At 37.7% G+C, this 22319-nt stretch overlaps 1 protein-coding gene and 1 long non-coding RNA gene across 3 annotated transcripts in view; one reads left to right on the top strand and one right to left on the bottom strand.

The window, feature by feature from the left end:
* ADK (adenosine kinase) overlaps window positions 1-22319 on the top strand; it is a 536863-nt gene that overhangs the window by 11384 nt on the left and 503160 nt on the right. Inside the window, exon 2 of one of the 2 annotated variants that reach the window (XM_046652331.1) lies at window positions 13987-14136. The exons of the other annotated variant lie outside the window; for it this stretch is intronic. The gene's annotated coding sequence lies outside the window, so the exon portion shown is untranslated. The remainder of the gene's footprint in view (window positions 1-13986; window positions 14137-22319) is intronic. 2 annotated transcript variants of the gene reach the window in all.
* Window positions 219-22319, bottom strand: part of LOC124234851 (uncharacterized) — a 25109-nt gene continuing 3008 nt past the window's right edge. Inside the window, exons 2-3 of the long non-coding RNA XR_006887426.1 lie at window positions 7712-7759; window positions 219-326 (exon numbers count right to left, since the gene is read on the bottom strand). This is a non-coding gene — a long non-coding RNA (uncharacterized LOC124234851). The remainder of the gene's footprint in view (window positions 327-7711; window positions 7760-22319) is intronic.

Genomic DNA, 22319 nt, shown 5'->3' with positions numbered 1-22319 from the left:
TTTGACAAAGGAGCTGAGAACATACATTGCAGAAAGGAAAGTCTCTTCAATAAATGGTGTTGGGAATACTGTACAGCCACATGCAAAAGTATGAAAGTAGATCATTATGTTACACCATAAACAAAAAAATAACTCACCATGGATTAAAGACTTGAATGTAAGGCCTGAAACCATAAAACTACTAGAAGAAAATATAGGCAGTAGACTCTGACATCAGTCTTAGCAGCATCTTTTTGAATACATGTGTCCTCAGGCATGGGAAACAAAAGAAAAAATAAACAAATGGGACTACATCAGACTAATGAGCTTCTGAAAGGCCATCGAAACTGTAAAGAAAACAAAAAGACAGGTTACCAACTGGGAGAAAATATTTGCAAGTCATATATCCAACAAAGGGGTTAATTTCTAAAATATATAAAGAACTCATACAAATCAACAACAGAAAAACAAACAACCTGATCAAAAACTGGGCAGAGGATATGAACACATATTTTTTCCAAAGAACATACACAGATGGCCAACAGGCACACGAAAAGATGTTCAACATCACTAAGTATTAGGGAAATGCACATCAAAACTACAATGAGAGATCACCTTACATCTGTCAGAATGTCTATAATTACCAAGACAAAAAATAACAAATGTTGGGAAGGATGTGGAGAAAAGGGAACACTTAATACACTGCTGGTGGGAATGCAAACTGGTGCAGCCACTATGGAAAACAGTATGGAGATTTCTCAAAAAATTAAAAATAGAAATACCATATAATCCAACTATCCCACTACTGGGTATTTATCCAAAGAACTTGAAATCAACATTTCAACGAGATTCATGTACCCCTATGTTCATTGCAGCATTATTCACAATAGCCAAGACATGGAAGAACCCAAGTGCCCAACAAGTGATGAATGGATATAGAAGAAGTATATATATACAACGGAATACTTTGGCATTACAAAAGGACAAAATTGTCCCATTTGCAACAACATGGATAGACCTTGAGGGCAGTATGTTAAGTGAAATAAGCCAGACAGATGAAGACAAACACCACATGATTTCATTCATATGTGGGAGCTAAACAACACATGGACAAAGACAAGAGCTTAGTGGTTACCAGAAGGGAAGGGGACTGGGAGGTGTGTGACACGGGTGAAAGGGCACATATATATAGTGATAGATAAAACTTAGACTTTTGGTGATGAGCACAATGTAGTATATACAGAACTTAAATAGTAATGTGCACCTGAAGTTACAGAATGTTATAACCATTATGACCTCTATAAAGTAATTTTTAAAAACAGTAAACAAATAAATTTTAAAAAATTGAAAAGGTGTAGGTATACTCCAGATCAAGATAAACATCTCCAGTGACTAAAATGGAAAAGACACATGCAGTCAGACTCTGGGTTCAGGAACTTATGGAAATAACTCTGTGCAGGAGAACTGAAGTCCGATACCCTGCATGAAACTCTGAGCTGGGCTGGCGCTGGATGAAAAGAAGGCTGAAAACTTCTTCTCCTGGGTGCTGCTTTAAAAAGCTGTGAACCTGAAGTGGTGACACAGAAGTCGCTGAGCTGCCAGGTGGCTCAGGTTAGGAACTGTAATTTCCCCACTATCATCTAGTATAAGAGCGCCAAGCTTGGAGGTCATGGGCTCTGAAGATGGGTTGGCCTACCTGAAAACCACTAGAAAAATGAAAGGAAGGTGAGCCTGCAAACATATGAGGAAGAGTATTACTTAGAAAATAAATACAACAATCAGGAGATAAATTCACTCAAAAACTAATGAAATTATAAGAGCAATTGCAAAATGACAAAGTATTTTAAAGGTCCTTAAAAAGATAAAAGTAGTGATAGCCATTAAGAAACAACATGTTATGCATCAAGAATAGGTAGATATGGGGCCAGCCTGGTGGCACAGTGGTTAAGTTCGCACGTTCTGCTTTGGCGGCCCAGGGTTCACCAGTTCGGATCCTGGGTGATGACCTATGCATTGGTTGTCAAGCCATGCTGTGGTAGGCATCCCACATATAAAGTAGAGGAAGATGGACACAGATGTTAGGTCAGGGCCAGTCTTCCTCAGCAAAAAAGAGGAGGATTGGTGGCAGATGTTAGCTCAGGGCTAATCTTCCTCAAAAAGAAAGAAAAGAAACATGAAGGAAAAAAAAGAATAGGTGGATATGAAGTAAATGGTTGTGTAAAATAAAAAATGGAGTTAGTGAATTTAAAACAAAAAATAGGTTGGTTAAACTCTAGACCGAACATATTTGAAGGGAAACAGTGCATTGGAAGATAATACTTAGTAATTCATCCAGATATATCACAGAGAAATAAAGAGAAATTAAGAAATATTGGAAGATAATACTAAGTAATTCATCCAGATATATCACAGAGAAATAAAGAGAAATTAAGAAATATGAATATAAATTGAGAGGCACCAACTCACATCTAGCTGGGAGTTCCAAAAAGAGGAAATAGTGTTAATGGTGGAGGGGCCCTATTGGAAGAGATGATGATTGAGAACTTTGCAGAATTTAAGAAAGACTAAAGTCCTTAGGTTGAAAGGATATTCCAGGTACATAGTAAGATAAAAACAAAGATTCACACTAAAGCTATAGAAATTTTGATCCTAATTACTATATTAATATATATAGAAAGAATCTGAAAATTTAGACACCAAAAATTTAATAGTAGTTATCTCTAGGTGGACGGACTGTGGGTTATTTTGGTTTCTTCTTTTTTTGTATTTTCCAAAGTTTCCACACTGAACATGTATTTTAGGACTCTTAATTTTAAGTTGGGGAAACTTGATGTACACTGAATAAGTAATTTGGCTGAGTGCTGAGTGGCTAAATAACACCATTACAAATGGACCTGTGGGATACTAGGTAAACCTGAAACTTTGTAAAATAAGTACTATGATTTTATTATAGGTTGTAATCTTTTCATCTATATTTCTGAAATCCCCCAAAGCTGAAAACTGGAAGTTTTTTTAAAAAGCTTGAGATGAATTAATTTGGCAGCAAAACTTGAACTGATGAAGCTCTCTGTAGAGTGTGTCTGATACAAATGTATATGTTTTGCTGTAGAAATATTAGTCTGTTAATGGCATGGTGCATGAAAACCTACTGGGAGGTTTACAAAATATATCGTACCTACAGTGTGTTGCCTTTCTAAAGTTCATAAACTTCTGAATCTCATGAAATTCTAGCCCCAAAACATATCTTGCCCTAAGGATTCAACAAAAGGATTGTGGATCTTTATTAAAAATTTAAATAGTCACCCTTTAAAAGTTTGCTCTTGTGCAGGAACAACAATTTTTCATAACAGTCAGTTGCTAAATTTTTGCTACAATCCCCATTTGACACTTCTACATTACTAAGTAGATGCTTATTTCAAAGATCTCTTTTGGCTAGCTCTACCCTCATACTGGTATTGGTTATGTTACTGAGTTATTAGGCTTTTCTTGTTCTCTAATAGTAATTAACTAAGGTAAAGACTTCTCTTCAACTTTTGGACTTGAAGATTTGAAAGGCTTATTTCACTGAAGTGGTCTCACAAACTGGTTCCACATACTGCTTGAAGAAGATAATTTTTTTTTTTTTTGAGGAAGATTATCCCTGAGCTAACTACTGCCAATCCTCCTCTTTTTGCCGAGGAAGGCTGGCCCTGAGCTAACATCTGTGCCCATCTTCCTCTACTTTATATGTGGGACGCCTACCACAGCATGGCATACCAAGCGGGGCCATGTCCACACCTGGGATCTGAACCTGCGAACCCCGGGCTGCCAAAGTGGAATGTGCGCACTTTACCACTGCGCGCCACCGGGCTGGCCCCAGAAGATAAATTTTGAGTATTTTCCAATGCAGATTTAAAATTATTGCCCTGATATGTTTTATTTCTGGTGTTTTTGTTTGTACTTGTGGCTTCATATGATCTCTTAAAAAAATGTGTCATAGAGAAAGCAATATAGTTATCTTTCAATGTAAGAATATCTGAGTTTCCATTTGCATTGTGGCTTTAATTGCATGCATGCTGATTTCAGCATCTTCTCTAGAATAGAATAAGAAAATATGTACAGCAGTTATCATGTAAGAAATTCTTACCTGCTCAAGGCACATCAGTTTGGTTACTGTATTAACGGTCTCACTATTTTGTCAGTAAGCTGCATTTAGGTACTAGTAAGCCCTACTATTTTGCTATGTTACCTGCAAATAAATATATGATTATAGATATGAAGGTAGCCTATGTGATCACTCACAAAATTAGAAATGATCAGAAGTGATATTAAAGTAGTTACTTGGCTATTTGCCTTCTAGAGGCTGAGGCTGGACTTGGATACCTCCCTAATAGAACCATTTCTAAGTCTCTAAGAGACCGAATTATGGACAACTGGGAAGTTTGGCCAAATATGACTCATTTGAGGAGCGCATCTCTTGCCTCTGTCAGGCTCTGGTATTGGATTTATTTCTCACGTAGGCCATCTCAATGTAACAAGAAAGATGACGTTTCTCAACCCCAAGCCAAAATCTCAATGAGCCCAATGGAAGAGACTTTCCACATGCATGTATCAGTTTTGAGAATATGCTGATTGGTCCTGCCTGGGTTAAATACTGACCATTGAACCAATTACTGTATCAGAGATGGGGATTTTAGCCATCTTTGGTTATATTTTCACTTCTAATCCCATGTGTGCGTGTGTGTACATGTGTGTGCCCATGCAGGCCAGTGGGCATGGGTGAGTGTGTGAGCTACTCTAATCAACAACTCCACCCAGACCTTGTAGAATGAGGGAGGTTGTGTTGTTTCCTCAGCAAGACAAAAATCCATTATAGCATATACAGAAAATATTTATGAAAAGAAGCACTTCCCCAACTCAAAACCACATTCCTCAGGGTCTAGCCATAATGTGTCTTCTCTACAACTTTCCTAATCACCCAGCCTGGAAATGACTCCTTCTCTGGCTGTTTGTACTTCATTCTTTGCATTATTGCTATGTACAGTATGTGCATGTTTTATCTTGTCTACTGCAACTCAAAATAAGGAAACTAGTTGAAAATCTCTTAGTGCTTCATAACTAATTACTTCACTGCAGCATAACAGGCTCTAAATTTTTGCTGAATGAATGAATTAACTCTTCAAAGATGTTTTAAGGGGCTGCCCCATGGCTGAGTGGTTAAGTTCACGCCCTCCGCTTCGGTGGCCTGGGGTTTCGCCGGTTCGCATCCTTTGCATGGGCATGGCACCACTCATCAAGCCATGCTGAGGCAGTGTCCTACATAGCATGACCAGAGAGGCACTGACAACTAGAATATACAACTACGTACCGGGGGGCTTTGGGGAGAAGAAGCAAAAAAAAAGAAGATTGGCAACAGATGTTAGCTCAGGTGCCAATCTTTAAAAAAGAAAAAGGTGTTAATAATACTCGGTGGTGCAAAATGGATTCATGTATTAGCTGTAAATTCTTGTCTGTTCATAAGAGTTGATAGAGAGAAGCCTTACTTGCAAACACTTCGTGGTTCTTGGACCTTTCCTTTTTTTTGTTACATGGAGTGTGTTTGTGTGTGAAATAAATCCAATACTGGAGAACAGAGAGGCAAGAGAAGCACTCCTGGGTTGCATTTCTGTTCTTTTTGGTGACTGTAGTGAGCTTTGACTATAATATAATAATTTCCTTCATTTGTCCATGGGGAAAATTCCCTCAGGATAAATATACTTCCCCTATATAAACAGTAAAATTTTATTAGGGCCCTGTGTTCAGTGTTTTCTTTCTTCTTCTTCTTCTTTTTTTAATATAGTAGTATTGCTTATTTGGTGGAGGAATAAATTTTCTGCAAGAGTGAATATACAAAGATCTCAGTGACCCAACAGAATGATGAAATACAAGAAAGGTATCTCCTTTAAAAATAAACAGTTCAGGGCCAGCCCGGTGGCACAACGGTTAAGTGCCCACTTTCTGCTTTGGCGACCTGGGGTTTGCTGGTTTGGATCCCAGGTGCGGACATGGCAAGCCATGCTGTGGTAGGCGTCCCACAGTTCGGATCCCAGGTGCAGACATGGCACTGCTTGGCAAGCCATGTTGTGGTAGGCGTCCCACATAGAAAGTAGAGGAAGGTGGGCACGGATGTTAGCTCAGGGCCAATCTTCCTCAGCAAAAACAGGAGGATTGGCAGCAGTTAGCTCAGAGCTAATCTTCCTCAAAAATAAATAAATACATAAATGAATAAATAAAAATAAATAGTTCAAATGTGTTGTCTTTGAAGTTAACCACATTACAGATTTGAACATTTTCTTATTTTGTAGGCATGACTGAGGAAGTTTAGGTTCCTCCTGAAATAGAGTTTTTTGGAAATTATTTTTCCTAAGCAGAGCTGACATCTTAGTTATCATTTTAGTTCTTAGTTTTGTTGAAGCTTAAAGCTGTTAGGCTGTAGAAGTGATGCAGACTTATACCCTTGGTTATGTCTCTGTTCTCACGCACTCAAGATGAACTGATTATGTTACGTTTTAGCATGGAATAGCATGTTGCATTAAAGAATGCTGACAAATTCTACTTTGTCTTGTTGTTTTTACTTAGCACTTGCTTATCCAGTGTATACAACTGAATTGTTTAGATTTGAAATATTACAATAAAATATAGTTACATTATTAAATTCAGTAAGTACTAAATGTTTAGTATCAAAAAATAGTATTTTAGCAAAAAAAACCTCAAAAGACTTGTCTTTTTTGGGGGGGAAGGGGGTATAGGTTCTCCTCTACATGATAGATTCAACTTCTTTGGGTGCATCCATCCCTGTGTTTGAATGTCATAAGGGTGCTATGTAAAGAAATATATAAATTCCTAGACTTAAGAGTCACAGATCCTTAGAATTGGGACGGATCTTAAGTTATCTTTGCCTAGCCTCCTCCATTAGACAGGAATCCCTTCTTTAACATTCCTCTTCCCCTATTTGTATAGCATTCCTCCCCTAGATTCAGCGCAAATAAGGGAACAGGAGTATACTTTTCCACTAGTGGGAAAACATATACACACACATCAGAGATTGAAGCTTGAATAAACTACATTCATCAGAAGACTTGTTAGTATTCTGTGGATATCAAGTCAGATTCAGGGCTCTTTAAATGATTTCATTTTGGCCAAGATGTTGCTTTTTATATACTCATAAAACAAGTTTTAAAAGTCTCTTCTAGCCTTGAGAACCCCTTGAGAAGCTACTTTGGTATTTCCAAACACTGCTTGGGAATGATGGTGGGTTAGGGTAGGAGCAGGGGTGGGAGGAGATGGCTAAGATTCCCAGGTAGGGTGGGACCTCCCGGAGTTGAGGTTTTCTGCAAATCATAGAGTTGAGGTGTGAAAACAACAGCAAATCTCAGTATCAGCCAGATGTGGCTTTAAAATGCTAGTTCACATTTTCATGGGATATTTGAAAACTCTTTGAACATGTTTTAGACTCTTTAGATTGTTAGTGCATGATGAGGTACTTAAAATCAGAGTCTAATATTTACATTGTACAGTTGAGATAATTGAAGCTCAGAGAGGTTAAATGATATTAGGTAACATAGCTAGTTACTTAAAGCTGTTAAGTATCTGAGATGAGAGATTCCCATTGTACTACCCTCTGGAATAAGAAATGAAGTATCAGGGTTTTGTTTTTTCTTTTTTTAAGATAAGAATAACATATTTAAAGAATATATCAAGCACTTTCACTTACCTTTTCTTACTGATCCTCACAAGAAGGCCACCAAGTAACTGTCTTGACCTGAGGAAATATACCCAGAGAAGGTGAGTTCCTAAGTAGTGAGCTCTTATTTCACACTCAGGACTCTGACTCACATTTCTTACTGTTTATATTACACTATGAAGATTCAAATTGAGAACTTGTCAAAGTGATTCTATGTGTGCTAGATAAGCACACTATTTAAAGAAATTCTGTGGCAGTGTGTTTAGTAACTTTGTATAGATTTTTGACTCTCAAGTTCTCTTATTTACACATGAGTAGTTTCTCTCCCCACAAGAATAAAAATTCCCTTGTGGACTTAATGGTATGCTTTGCAAATGGATTAACTTGAGCTTGAAATTTGAGCAGATTGTGTTTTCTAATTAAAAGCCTTGGGCAAACCAATGTTTAAAAGTTAAAATGTTCCAGTTAAGAGAACAATTTCTAGTAAGTTTTAATTTACTTTGGAAATTTTGTACTTCTCCCTGATATTAATAATTTGAATCTTATAACTTTAGCATTATTATTATAATAATAAGAAATAACCATTACTGTTCAGAGATTTTAATGTGCATAAGATTACACTGTTAGTAAGTGGCAGAGATAGGACTCAAACTGAATCTGTCTTATTTTAAGATTTTTAGTAATTAGCTGCAATATTCAGGTATTATATAAACATTAGCAACAGGAATCAACAATGACTTTATGATTAAAAAAATTAAGCAAGCCCTTTGCTTCAAAAATTATTCCTATTTTATACATGAAAAAATTTCTAGTAATCTAAAAAGCTATTAATCTTTTAATACTGTTTATAATTAAAATTTTTTTTTTGGCGGGGGGAAGATTAGCCCTGAGCTAACATCTGCCACCAATCCTCCTCTTTTTGTTGAGGAAGACTGGCCCTGAGCTAACATCCATTGCCCATCTTCCTCTACTTTATATGTGAGACGCCTGCCACAGCATGGCTGCCAAGCGGTGCCATGTCTGCACCCCGGATCCAAAGTGGCGAACCCCGGGCTGCTGAAGCGGAACGTGCACACTTAACCACTGCACCACCAGGCTGGCCCCAATAATTAAAAATTTTATAAAAATGTTCTATCGGATCTGAGATGGGAGTGATGAGAATTCTTTTTCATTAAAAATGACCTATAGCCACAATTAGTCTTGGACCGCATACAAATAATGTAAAAAAGCAACCTTGTTAAAGAAATGATTAAACGTTCACTTAGCCTACTTTTAAGAAGAGGACTACATTTCGTTAAATTCAACCGATACTTAAAAACCTCAGTTTCATAATGCTTGATAACCATAGGAAAAAGCAAGTAGGGGGAGGGAAATACAGATCTGTGAACAGGAAGGGGGAGGTAAAAGGAAGTGATAAAAAAGGAAAAGGCTCAGTTTCTCTTAGCTATTTCTGATTTCTCCATAATCTCCAACCTCAGACTTTAGCTTTTCAGCTTTTCATTCAACTCTGAGGTGTGTATGTGAGAAACTTTTTGTTATGAGCTCTAATACTTACGGGCTGTTAGCATGGTACAGGGAAAAGAGTTTTGGATTAGGAATCAAGACACCTTGGTCCTATTAAGGTTTCTGTATATGTTTATGTATGCACCTGTGAAGTGAGTAGTATAGACTAAAATGCTTTTCAAACTAGATCATGAATCAATTTGGGTGTAGCACAACTGGTATTTTATGAAAGGAAAATAGAATAGAAAATATCAGTGCATTGAATATGGTAAGGCTAAGTATTGCCTTATGAAACATTGTTTCAGTTATGTATAGAAATACTAGATTGCAATGCAAAATTTATTTTTCACAGTGAGTTTGGTTTTCTATGCCAAAATTTAGCAGCTTAAAATAACAACCATTTTATTAGAGTTTATGATTTTGTAGGTCAGGAATTCAGACATGGCTCGGCTGGTTGACTCTTCTGTTGCTATGGTATTGACTAGGATCACTTGAAGGTATTTAGCTGACAACAGTTCTGGTCAGGAGGTTGTCTTTACTCATTTGCTTGGTGCTTTAGTGAGGATGGCTGGAAAGCTTGGCTCATCTGGGCTCCTGTCCCTCTCTATGTGGTTTGAGGGCATCTCCATGTGGTTTCTTCAGCTCAGTAGTTGGACTTCTTACATGGCAGCTCAGGGCTCCAATAGACCAAGGCAGGAGCTTGCAGTCCTCTTAAAGGCTAGCCTGGAATCTGGCATAGCATCACTTCCACTATAACTTATTGGTCAAAGGAGTCATAGGCTAGCCAGATTCAAGGGGAGGGTACATAGATTCTTGTCTCCAAGAAATTGTGACCATTTTTAATCTGCCACAATTATGGTAAAATAATTTTGAGAAACATGACTGAATTATATATTCAAACTTTCGATTCTTTATTGCCCTTCAAAAGATGATTACTTGTAATAGTCTTCTCTTGCCCCACCACCACTTTGGAAAATTTGTCTATTGGTTTCAAAGTTCAGAGTTTAATTTAAATACACGTATTATTTTTCCATGGAATACTGAGGGTTTTATGTTTTTGAAGAAATAATTTAAGGTTTAAAAATTTCTATGAGTCTTAGGATGTTTGCTTTCTAACATGACCTAAAAAGTCTATTTGGAGTGCAAAAGGATCTGCCTTCTTACAATGCCTGAAAATTACATTTGGATTTAATTATTCCCTCCCTTTGGATACAGCCAGTCTGAGGCTATGTTTTTGTTGAAACCTGAAAGAGTGAGAAGTCTGTTCCAACCCCCCATCCCACCCTTCAGTAAAGAAATAAAAATATTAAACGTTTTTGTTAAAAACTTAAAAGTTCTCATCACAAGAAAAAAAATTTACTAACTATGTATGGTTTTGACAGATGTCACGTAGACTTATTGTGGTGATCATTTTCCAGTATATACAAATATCGAATCATTACGTTGTGCACCTAAAAGTAATATAATGTTATGTGTCAATTACACCTCAATAAAAAAAGGATTCATCCACTCTTGTGAAATGCAGGTTTTATGATATACTGTACCTTTAACTGACATACTGCTTCCCACAGGAGGCCCGAGCTCTGTGATAGAACCACAGGAATTTAAAGAAATGCCCATTTCAGAGTATCTGCCCATTGGAACATTAAGAGCAATCTCTATAGACATAAGCAAAAAGATTTATCTTGTCATACACTTGGCTACTTAGAATCTTAAATCTTGAAAGAGTGTCTGGGTGTAACCCCTGGCTTTCAGGGAATGGGTTGAGCTGGTTGGTTGACCAGCTCTGCTGCTGAGTAATTCTGCTTTGCCTCTGTGTGCAGACAGATGTCCTGTTTTTCAGATCAACCACATTCATCTTAAATGCTCTTCCACCCCAGGCTGTTTTTTTCCCACTTAGGAAGACATGATGATAGTCAAGATTTCTTTCAAAGTATTTAAGGAGGAGAATGTAAACAAATAAAGAGCTTAGAATGAAATTCTGTGGGTTTAAATGCCAGCATTTAAAAATAAATATTAAAACCTACCCCAAAATAAAATGGGAATGGGAGAACTTGTGTATTTTAAACTTATAAGTAGGCATTGTGAGGATAAATATCTTATCTCAACTTTTAGTGAAGTGATAAAAGTTATACTTAGTTACACCAAAATAATAATTTTTAGAATAATATACATACAACGTGTATATAAACATGCACCAAACCCTGATATTGTTAGTCCCATCACATTGAACTTCTTGATGAATGTCTTTTATAATTATTGACGCAATCAAATAATTTGTTCTTAATGTCTTTCATGCCTTATTCTTGCAGATATGTAATATATCATTAGGAAATCTGCATTAAAACCCACCCCAAAAGCTAATAATTTTCACTTGAGACTACATGATCCCATTAAGTAACCACAGGGTGGGGCTGGCCCAGTGGTGCAGTGGTTAATTTCACATGTTCCACTTCAACGGCCCAGGGTTCGCTGGTTCGGATCCTGGGTGAGGACATGGCACCGCTTATCAAGACGTGCTGTGGTAGGCGTCCCACATATAACGTGGAGGAAGATGGGCACGGATGTTAGCTGAGGGCCGGTCTTCCTCAGCAAAAAGAGGATTGGTGGTAGATGTTAGCTCAGGGCTAATCTTCCTCAAAAAAACACAAAAAATAAGTAACCACAGGGTGAAGTAATCTCCATTGATAACATTCCAAGGAGTGCTGTAGCATATACAGTATATGTATTGTATTTATATCTGTAGGTTTTTTTTTTTTTCAGGAAGATTAGCCCTGAGCTAACTACTGCCAATCCCGTTCTTTTTTTGCTGAGGAAGCCTAGCCCTGAGCTAACATCCGTGCCCATCTTCCTCTACTTTATATTTGGGATGCCTACCACAGCATGGTGTGTCAAGCAGTGCCATGTCCGCACCTGGGATCCGAACCAGTGAACCCCAGGCCGCTGAGAAGTGGAATGTGTGAACTTAACTGCTGCGCCACTGGGCCAGTCCCCTGTATCTGTAGTTTTAATTCCAGTTGACTTAGAATGTTTGTTGTACTACATGTGGAAAGACACTTCAAAAATTACATTTTTTCAAATACAAGTTTTGGTGGGCTCTTTGCACTTCTCTCCCTCTTGTGTTTCCCAATAACATGGAGACTCCTACCACTGCCACCTCCACCACCATGTAAATCTTCAAGTCTTTCAATTTTTTTTGGTGAGGAAGATTGGTCCTGAGCTAACATCTGTTGCTAATCTTCCTCCTTTTGCTTGAGGGTGATTGTCCCTGAGCTACCATCTGTGGCAATCTTCCTCTGTTTTATGTGGGATGCCACTACAGTGTGGCTTGATGAGTGGTGCTAGGTCTGCGCCGAGGATCTGAACACCTGTGAACCCTGGGTCACAGAAGTGGAGTGCGTGAACTTAACCACTATGCCACTGGGCTGGCCCAAGTCTTTCAATTTTAAATACCTAGTCATTGCAGGAAAACAGTGTACTCTATTTCTGTAGTGTTGGGTTCTTCACCCTGAAATCCAAATTCAGGTCAGTCTTTAGGCAGATGAGTACCAATGTCAATCTGGTTCCTGTTCCACAGACTGTGAGAGAAGATGACCCTCTGTCCATGTAGCTTGGTGAAGATAGGACCTTCAAATCTAGGTCAGTCTTAATCAGTAAAGACTATGGGATTGGTGGTTCCTGTTGTTAGGTTACCCTCTTAGAGGAAAAAGAAACCCAAAAACATTGAATGAAAGAAAACTTTAGAAATCAATTCCATCATTTGTAAAACAGTCAGGTAGAAATTATTATTTCTTAGGATATTTTTTGGATGAAACCATATTCATTTGAGACCACATTTATTTTTATTCTTATATAGAAAATGATAGGCACTAGGAGTTAGAAAAAGGATATACCCAAGGACCATATATATATATATATATATATATATATATATGTATGTACTGTTTTTTTTTTTTCACACTGGAAGCTTTTGTGAAATCTGTGCTTTCAGCTTCTAAATCTTGAAAGATCTTGATAAGAAATAATTTGTAATTGTAGTGAAACCTAAATTTGATTTGCACAAGCTGAATGGCTGGGATGGGGGATTACTTAGCCTGATAGTAAAATTTGGCCACTTGCTACTCATTCTGTGCCCCTAAATTCTTGCAGAGTGGTTAAAAAAATATATTTTTTATTTATCAAAAATCACTCGTGATTTTGACAGAAATGAAATTGTGGTTGAAGTTTTAAAATATGAAGAAGTCTAAGAAGTGATTCTTGTTGACAATTAGAAGTCTCAGCTAAATTAAAGACAAAAATGGGGGCTGGCCCTGTGGCCGAGTGGTTAAGTTCCCTGGCTCTGCTTTGGTGGCCCAGGGTTTCGCCAGTTTGAATCCTGGGCGTGGACATGGCACCGCTTGTCAAGCCATGCTGAGGCGGCATCCCACATGCCACAACTAGAAGGACCCACAACTAAAACTACACAACTATGTACCAGGTGGCTTTGGGGAGAAAAAAGGAAATAAAATCTTAAAAAAAAAAGACAAAAATGGCAGATACACTGGCTGCTCATATTTAATCTGTGAATAAGCATATGTGGAAATAAAAGAAGCAATTTCTGAAAGTATTTCATGTGGTGCTTCAGCTAATCAGAAAGCTATTAGTGGATCATTGTATCTTATGGGTTGAAATCATAGAGTGGTTTCTTAAATTTGGATATTTAGAAAAGCCTCAGACGTATGTCAGACTATCTTGGGTTTACTCTACTGACACTGTGTACAGTAAGGCCCCCTGATCTGTGGTTTTGCTTTCTGTGTTTTCAGTTACCTGTGATCCAGGAACAGAAGATCCTCCTTCTGACGTTTTGTCAGAAGGTCAGTAGTAGCCTAATGCTAGGTCACAGACTCTGCATCATTTACCTCACCTCATCTTATCACGTGGGCATTATATCATCTCACATCACAAGAAGAAGAGTGAGTACAGTACCGTAAGATATTTTGAGAAAGAGAGAGACCACATTCACATAACTCCTGTGAGTTTTTATTACAGGATATTGTTATAATTGTTCTATTTTATTATTAGTTATTGTTAATCTCTTACTGTGCCTAATTTATAAATTAAACTTTATCATAGGTATATATGTATAGGAAAAACATAGTATATCTAGGGTTTAGTACTATCCTTGGTTTCAGGCATCCACTGGGGGTCTTGAAAAGATTTCCCCATGCATAAGAGGGACTACTGTATAGTAGTAATCAGTCTCAGTTCTGGAGTCAGACCATCAGAGTTTGGATTTCTGTTCTGTGATGTGTGTCTTTGGGCAAGTTATTTAACCACTTTGAACTTTTCAATTTCTTCATCTGTAAAATGGTGATAATAAAATATCTCCTGGTAGGGTTGTTGTAAATTCAAATGGGATAGTACTTGAAAGACAGTAGCATGGTGTCTGGCACATATTAAGCACTCAGTAAGTTTTACCTATTATTCTACTATATAGATACACTTATTGGCTGTGTTGGGGCCTGGAATTGGCCACCCCAAGATATGTCTCTTTGGCATGAGGATTGTTTGGGGCTGGTTACTTTTAATAAAATGCAGACAGGAAAGCAACTCTGAAAAGCAGAGTTTACTTACCCTTTGTTAAGAAACAGTTACATTGTAAAGGAAATCTCCATCTTTAAAGGTGTCTCCCTCTCTGTACCCGGAAGAAGGGGGGATAGACTTATCTCTAGAAAATCTTTATCAATGCCAAAGGCAAGGACTTAAATCTGCATCTTGTTTACTGTACTTGTGTGGTAATCTCCCAAGATCGACTCCCCTTCCACCCCCAACATCCTCCTTTGTCTTTAGCTGAAGATGATATTTAAGGTGGTGGCTTCAGCCATTTTGGTGAGTTGCTCAGTTTGCCTGAGCCTCTCCCATGTATAGATGTTATAAAGCTGTGTTTAATTTTCTCCTGTTATTGTGTCTCATGTGAATTTAATTTGTTCTCTGGCCAGAAGAACCCAGAGAGGGTAGAGGAAATGTCTTCCTCCCCTACAGTTGCTAGCAGCTGACTGCCAAGGTAGAATGCTTCCCCTTTTAGAGTGTAGTTCAAATGAAACTGCATATGCAATTCTGGACATTTATTTTTAGTCTATCAATAGGAAACAGTAGGCACTAGTAAGAAAGATTAGAAAGAAAAATCTGTTTCCCAAGTCTCTGTCCCCATCCTTGACTTCTCCCAGAACTCCAGTCTTCTGAGCTTCTCTATTGCCTTCTCCATTTATCTCAGCAAACAGCAGCACCATTTACCCAATTTAGTCCAAATTTACCCAATTTAATCCAAAATCTAGTAGTCTTGATTCCTTTCTTTTCCTTAATCTCCTATATCTAGTCCACCAGAAGGCCCTGTCATTCTACTTCTAAAGTGTCCGTTTACTTGTCTCTATGTCCACCATTATCTTCATGGTTCAAACCACTACTATTTGTCATTTGTATTACTATAATAGGCTTCTAATTTGGTCCTTCTGCTTTCATCTTCCAGTAGTCCATTCCCTACACTATGACCAGGGTGATCTTTTAAAACAAAATCAAATCATATCATTCCTCTGTTTGAAACTTAATTATAGTGGCTTCCTGTCAGGGTTATATAACAAAATAAAAACTTCTTAGGCTCATAAAAGCTAAGATGATCTGCTTCTTGCTTTGACCACAAACCTTTCTTCTCTCCCTAGCCTTTTTTCACACTAGCCTTCCAGTTATCATTTTAGTGCTATCTGGAATGCCTTCCGCGCCCCCCAAACCTATCCTTGTCATTCAGATTTCTCCTGCTGAAGGCCTTCCCTGACTACCCAATCTAAAGGACTCTTTCTCTATCTTGATCTGTTGGTTTTAATTGTCTGCATATCACTTATGGTCATTTGATATTCTTATTTGTTTATTTGATTATTCATCTATATCCCCTCACTAGAATGTAAGTTCTGTAAGGGTAGTGCATGTTCTTGATTGTTGCTGAATCTCTAGTGTCTTGAGTAGTAGAGTAGATGCTCAGTAAATATTCGATGAGTTAATGAGTGAATGGTTCCTAAAAGCTTGTTTGTGAAGAACTGTAAACCAGATCTCTGGTGAAATAAAAATCAGAAAAATCTTTTATATAGAAAATGTACTTAATAAGATTACCAGCCAGACTTTGGGAAGGGCTGTTCTTTATTCTGTGATGTCCTTCATGCATTTTTATGTTAAAATGCTCTTTCTTTTGTGAAATGATAGTGATATTCAATTGTATAGTTTAAAAATATGTTCTTGGCAGCATACAAAATTGGGACATACTGTTGTCCTGTACTTTTAGATTGGAGGTATTCTTTGAATTTCAGAGATTTGTAGTTCACTGAAAATAAAGAAGCATTAGGTAGGTGTTCCTGGGAGGGGGTTTTGCTAAAAATTCTTACTAAATAAAGTTCAATTAATCAAATGTATATTCTTGAAAAACTCCTGGGAAATAAATTGTCAGGTTCCAGTTAAAGATTATATTCTGTTTGAACATGTAACTTGTTGATTAAAATAATCCATAACCAATCTATAAATGAAAATTGGGGTGAGTTTATTATGAGCTAAATGTGAGGACCATATAGCCCAGGGCCTTCCTTCCCCAAGGAAGGAAGGGCACCAAAGAAGTGAGGTGTGCAGAGTGGTTACATACCTCCAAAGGGCATGTTTCACACATGATTGAAATGTCCCTTTTACAATAGTCACAAGACTGCTCTGTCAGCACAGAGATTGATGGACACAGCAGGTAGTTGGTCTGCTATTTGGGTGGTCACAGCAGAGAGCAGGTCTGTTGTCTCCAGCTGGGTGGTCACAGGGTGAGCACAGCAATCACTTTCTAGTCTAGGGAGAGATGCTTATCCTTAAGGAAATGCCAGTGTCGGGGAACCTGCATCTTTATCTTAAGGCCATTTGTTTTTGTCTTTGGGAATAGCAAATACTCAAAGCAGTTATACAATACATGCTCAACAGCCACATCAGGCCCTTTTGGAAAAAAAAAAAAAGGCTAAATTAGGTTTACACTAAATGCCTTCTTCATATACTCCAGTATATCCTATCGCTTACCATTTATTTTATCAAATGTTAAAGTGAAATGTGACATAAGACCCTACAGATAATTAAAAGGAAATAAAAATAGTAGACCTCTTATAATGTCTTTTGGGGAAAAGAGTTAATACATTTAGCAATGTTTCTTTGAATAATCTTGTTCATGATGAAAGCTAACTAAAACTGCGTGCTTTTTATAGCATTAAAACTGATCACCTCTTTAAAAAATACCCCAATTTGTATTGAGACACAAGTGGATATTTTTTCTTTCATTGTCCAATAAGAGCTGAAAGGGACTTGAGATGTCACCTATAGCAAACTCCCTTGTATTTCAGATAAGGAAACCCATGGTCAAAGGGCATAACATTTTCTGGTGGGTCTAGGATTAGAATTTCCAGCTTCTTATTCCCAGGCTCCTGAAGTTTACGCTATGGCATACTACTTATTTTAGGGGGTACAAGTCTCCTTTTGGAGTATAATATACATTGCTTTAAAAATATTATTTTATTAGTATTTTAGTTCATATGAAATGGGGAGTTTTTTTGTTTTTGTTTTTGTGAGGAAGATTGGCTGGCCCTGAGCGAACATCTGTTGCCAATCTTCCTCTTTTTGCATGAGAAAGATTATCTCTGAGCTAACATGCATGCCAGTCTTCCTCTATTTTTGTATATGGGACATCGGCATAGTGTGGCTTGATGAGTGCTGTGTAGGTCTGCACCTGGGATCTGAATCTGTGAACCCCGGGCCACTGAAGTGGAGAATGAGAACTTAACCACTACACCATTGGTTTGACCCTGGAGATGTATGTTTAAGTAACATGCAGGGAAGATGTTCCACATTCAGTCTGGTGACAGCTGACCTCTTAAAGGCTACGTAAAGTTCTAAAAGTGGTATTGTTACTGCACAAAATCAGGGTTCTCTGCCTGATGCACATAAACAAGCCGATTAATTACAGCAATAGCCTTTGGGAATAGAGATCAGCTTTTTTTTTTGGTGAGGATGATTGGCCCTGAGCTAACATCTGTTGCCAATCTTCCTCTTTTTGCTTGAGGAAGATTGTCCCTGAACTAACATCTGTGCCAGTCTTCCTCTGCTTTGTATGTAGGATGCCACCACAGCATGGCTTGATGAGCGGTGTGTAGGTCTGCACCCAGGATCCAAACTGGCGAACCCTGGGCCACTGAAGCAGAGCCTGTGAACTTAACTACTATGCCACTGGTCTGGCTTCAAGAGATCAGCTTGATTCTGTGAGATCTATCTGCAGGGAGAACAGAGGGCATGTGCCCTCTGATCTGTCTCCCCAGTTCAGGATTTGGGGCAAAATTTAAGAGGTTGGGGAGATCAGGCTGGCATGCGGAAATGCTGGTGGGACAAGTTTTGATTGGTAGGCTTCAAACATTTATGGTAAGGTTTTAAACATTTATGACAGGGTTCTAAACATTTATGATAAGGTTCTAAACTTTTATGATAGAGTTTTTGATGAGGTGGGGAAGGAATTTTAACACTGGATCTTCCTGAATGAGGGATCCTTCATTTCAGATAAGAGTCTGACTTTCAAGTTCTGGTCGTGTTCCAGTCCTTGGGTTCCATGGGAAGGAGGATCTTTGGTTCTACAGTCATTTTAGGTCATGAATTCTTCTTTTGCGCATGCCCTGGCTATGTGACTTTGCAGGTTTTCTGAAAAAGCAATTATTAATCACTCCGTTGATAAGCAGTAGGGTCAGCTGAACTGGTCCTGGAGGGCCCGCGGTTACAGTATTTACACTTTTAACTTTTGTCAAGTTAAGATTAAAAATTAACAAAGAAAATCATGAAGACGTTTTGTTTTTGTTATTTCTGTCTTAAAGAATCTTTACACATGAAAAGATGAGACATTTATAAAATAAGCTGAATTCTAAAAATAAGAGTAGTTTTGATGGTTGTGATTTAAAAAAATACAAATTTTAAAAAAGAGGAGGAATAAGTTTTGTATTTTTAAACCATTTCAGAAAGATAATTAAAATTTAATAATAAATAGAAAAATTTTATGTTAATACAACAATATATGGTAGGAAATTTATAAGCCAGATCAATATAAATAAGTATAAATTATGCATAATTCTACTTTCCAGACAAACCAATAGTAACATTTTGGTGTGTTTCTTTCCAATCTTTTTTTTGTGCATATATGGCATATTTTTTTTTAACAGCTAAGATCATACTCTACATTCCTTTTGTCTGTTTGTTTTGCTTTTTTCATATAATATTATAACATGAGCATTTTCTTACGTCCTTAAAAAGTCTGTGGAAACATTTTATAATGGCTCTATAATATTTGTCTGTAATTTATATTACCATTGCCCTATTTTGGTTAATTAGGATATAATAATTTTTTTCTATTATTAATGCTGAAACGAATCACTGGGTATATACAAATCTTTGTTCACATTGTTCTATTTTATTTATTACAGATGCCTAAAATGTGGAATTGGTGACACATATTGCCAAAAAGCTTTCTAGAAATGTACTAAATTTATATTCCCACTAACAATGTATGAAAGTGCTTGTTTTATTGCACCCTTAACAGCAAACTGTATTTGAAGAGAACTTTGCTATTATTTTGGCGCTTGAAGCATTTGTTGGAAAGATTAGTAGAGTGGCTCCACATATTTGTTATGCTATCCAGAGGCATTTAACTATTTGGAGCTGGCTATTTGCTTTTATAGCAGCCAACTAACCACATGATTATATAAACTTGACAGAATATTTACTTATCGATCTTCCCAAGAGCAAACTATTCTGACCCACTAGTCTTGATTCAACTATTTAAATTATAAGAAGGTTAATAGGGGCCAGCCCCGTGGCCGAATGGTTAAGTTTGCATGTTCCGTTTCGGTGGCCCAGGATTTTACTGGTTTGAATCCTGGGCACAGACGTGGCACCACTCATCAGCCCATGCTGAGGTGGCGTCCCACATGCCACAACTAGAAGGACCCACAACTAAAAATACACAACTATGTACTGGGGGGGCTTTGGGAAGAAAAAGAAAAAATAAAATCTTTAAAAAAAAAAAGGTTAATGGATGTTAAAAATTTCAATTGACTGCTTTTCCCTAAAGTGAAAAGAATAGAGTTGAAATAAAACACTTAAAAAATTGATCAAAAGGGGCCAGCCCAGTGGCACAGCGGTTAAGTCAACACGCGCCCCTTTGGCAGCCTGCGGTTTGCTGGTTCAGATCCCAGGAGTGGATCTAGCACTGTTTATCAAGCCGTGCTGTGGCAGGTGTCCCACATATAAAATAGAGGAAGATGGGCACAAAGGTTAGCTCAGGGACAATCTTCCTCAGTAGAAAGAGGAGGATTGGTGTTAGCTCAAGGCTAACCTTGCTCAAAAAAAAAAAAAAAAGTTGACCAAAAGAACTCAGTAGCTGTGTCTGTGCACATGTGTGTTGGTAAAGACTGGGTGGAAGAGAGGGTAGGGAAAGATTAGAAAAACAGCGAGAAAGGCTGAGGAAAGAAAGGTGTGGTGAATAAAAAGAACTTCTGCCTTTTTACCTGGAAACACATGTCTTTATTTTTTGTTCCTACCTGATTGACTCTGAAAGAACAATCACACATGAGCCTTGTTTGCTGAAATAACATTTTTGTGTCTCTACCTGCTGAAATGAACTGGTACCTAAATATATTTTGAAAGAATAAACTTTTGAAAGTTGTGTTAACTGCTAGAGTAAAAAACATTTAAGGTTTTGATTGTTAGTTGCAAAGTGTCACTTATGAAAAATAAGTTGTTTTTTAAATCTTTGAATGTGATATGGCTTTAATTTGATTAAATATTTGAATATTGCAGACCTTTATCTTCCCTTAATGACACAGAATTTAGTATATTTGTTAAAAAATAAAGTTTCAAGTCTAGCTGTTTTCCTACCAAAATTAGTTTTTTAAGAAAACTTTATTAAAAATCAAAAGTAGGGGTTACTAAAGCATCTTAGGCATGAGCAAAAGTGCATTTTATTTTTCAAAGGGCCAAGTTCATATTAGCTTTCATATCATACTTCTCAGAGATGTAAATATTTTTTCTTAAATAATTCTTTTTTTTTTTTTGAGGAAGATTAACCCTGAGTTAACATCCGCTGCCAATCCTCCCCTTCTTTGCTGAGGAAGACTGGCCCTGCGCTAACATCTGTGCCCATCTTCCTCTACTTTATATGTGGGACACCTGCCACAGCATGGCCTGACAGGTGGTGTGTAGGTCTGCACCCAGGATCTGAACCAGTGACCCCGGGCTGCCGAAGCGGAACGTGTGAACTTAACCACTGCGCCACCAGGCTGGCCCCTCAGAGATGTAATAACTAATGTGACAACAAAGTAATAATCACACCATGTGGCAAGGACTCTATTAGACACTTTACTAGAATTAGTTAAGTTTTAATCTTTACAGTGCCCTGAGAAACATGTAATGGGTAAACTGAGGGACAGATAGATTAAGAACCAGCCCAAGGTCATGCAGCTATTAGGAAGTCAACAGGGGTTCCAAACCACATCTGTCTTGCTATCTTTACAATCTTGCTATTTTCCTTTATAATTGGTACTTAGCATGGCCCATAGACCAGAAGCAATTGTCGAGATCTGGGTACATAAAGAATTGCAAAATCTTGGCCTCAGAGACCTATGGAGGCAAACACTTATTTTAACAAGAACCCTCAAGTAATGTGTATGCATAATAAAGTTTGAGAAGCACCACACTACAACCCATACTAAAAGTTACATTGAGGTTTTGAAATCCTTTCTAAAAGGATTATTCCTGGTTTGGCTTTACTTCATGTGGGTTATCTATTAACATTTTCCACAAGGGGAAGAGGGAAACTGTTGAATTAGGGTCCCCACCACTTCAAATTGCTATCCTGCTGATGTGGATTAAGGCTGCCCCAGGTAGAGAAGCCCAAGGTGACCTGGCCTACATGCCGAACTATATGACCCGGTGGATTTTTATGGTATGAATTAGGGCTGCCCCAGGGAGAGAAGCCCAGGGCATCCTCACCTACATGCCGATCTATATGACCAGATTCCTATCTAAAGTTATATGACCACACAATAACCAGACCCCA

This window comes from Equus quagga, chromosome 2 (genome assembly GCF_021613505.1).
Source record: "Equus quagga isolate Etosha38 chromosome 2, UCLA_HA_Equagga_1.0, whole genome shotgun sequence".
Classification (NCBI taxonomy): Eukaryota; Metazoa; Chordata; class Mammalia; order Perissodactyla; family Equidae; genus Equus; species Equus quagga.
This window is presented reverse-complemented; position numbering and strand designations above follow the sequence as displayed.